The sequence below is a fragment of the Buceros rhinoceros genome, unplaced genomic scaffold, assembly GCF_000710305.1.
Source record: "Buceros rhinoceros silvestris isolate BGI_N320 unplaced genomic scaffold, ASM71030v1 scaffold11351, whole genome shotgun sequence".
Taxonomy (NCBI): domain Eukaryota; kingdom Metazoa; phylum Chordata; class Aves; order Bucerotiformes; family Bucerotidae; genus Buceros; species Buceros rhinoceros.
In genome coordinates, this window is record NW_010396102.1 from 167,477 (window position 1) to 169,025 (window position 1,549).

Genomic DNA, 1,549 nt, shown 5'->3' on the forward strand with positions numbered 1-1,549 from the left:
CCGCTGACAGGGCTGGAGGCTGCCCCCGAGGCCACCGCTCCGTCAGGCGACCGCCAGCGAGAGGTGGCCCCGTGCCAGAGTTTTGTAATGCCACAAAGCGGATTTCAGCTGGAAGGCAGAGGGGAGCGAGGCAGCAGCCAGGGCAGTTCCCAGGGCGTTTGCACTGGTGGTGGGCTCAGGGAGCAGGAGAAGATGAGGGGCTGTGGATGGGCAGAGCTGTGGCGTGGGCACAGACGTGAGATTGTGAAACTCCCCAGGGCTGGTGACTGAAAATGGCTTTTCTCCTCCTCCTGCAGCTCAACTTTCCCTTCTCATTCTTTCCGTTCAGCTCTACCGCAGCTCATCCAAGGGAAAGCCTTGCAAGTACGTGATCACGTCAGGGATCGCGCTGGGATTGCTGCTTCTGGGACAAGAAATCCCCAGGGGAGACAGTAGATGCGGGGCTGGGAGGCTTAGGGCACTGCCTGGAAGTTTTGAGAGCCCCAGAGTCTCTGGCTGTGGGAGCTGCAACTGCCTGGGCTTTGGCAGGGGGGGCCTGCGGCTGAAGGTCCCCTAACATGAGTGAGAACGGATAAGACTGAGGTGTGTGATGGGCAGCAGCATCTCCTGGAGTACCATCCCCACCTCCAGTGGCCAGATGGCAGGTGGAGCTTTCAGGGAGACATTTCTCCAACCTTTAACGTAGAGGGGCTTGTGTTTGTGTAGAAATGTGGGTGACACGGGTGCTGTGTGGAGAGGCTGAGCCACACTGAGCAGCCTCAGCCCATGCTGCCTGCGCGGGGGCTTGGACCGACCTGGTTTCCACTGCCAGCTGCAAAACCACGGTGTAAGAAAAATCTGATGACACCAGCATTATGTTTCCCCGTAAAGGCTGGCTTGCACCGTGTCCAGACTGAAATGAAATACAGTGCTGCAGTGGCACTGTTTGACCTTTCCCATTTTCTGAGTATTGAGTTTTATTTGAATTTCAACTTTTCCTCCGCCGTTTCTTGGCGCTTTGCTCAGCAAGCTGACGGATATTTGCTCTGCGCGGAAATCCACCCCTCCTCAGGTGCTCGCGGCCGCTGCTGAACTGACCGGGAGCTGCTGCCTTCGCTCCACATCTGTTCCTGATGCCACTGCAGATGAGGGTCTTGCTGAGGGCAGCATCCACCCCTTGGGAAGTGATTCTCTGTAAGGTTAAGACTGACACTGGGGCAGTTGATAGCAGTGTTTCCTGCTGGGGAGGGTGGCACTGCTTTTACACCCATTCGATACTTCTTGGGCTGCAGGGAATTTACTCCCAATTTGTGCCGTGCCATGTGAGGTCAGAGTCAGGCCGCTAAAGGAAGGTAAATATCTTTAAAAATGTTTGTTGCCTGCTGTGAAAGGAATGTAATGGCTGAGAATAAATCTAAAGTGGAAAAAATAAGCTTATTTTTGGAGAGGTGGGAAGGACGCAGCAAAGCCAAGGACAGAGTCACTGTCTGGCAGCGAGGGAACGCAAGGTGCGGAGACAGTGATACCTGTGGCAGGAAAGAGGATGGTTTGGCAGATGAAAAGCAGGAAT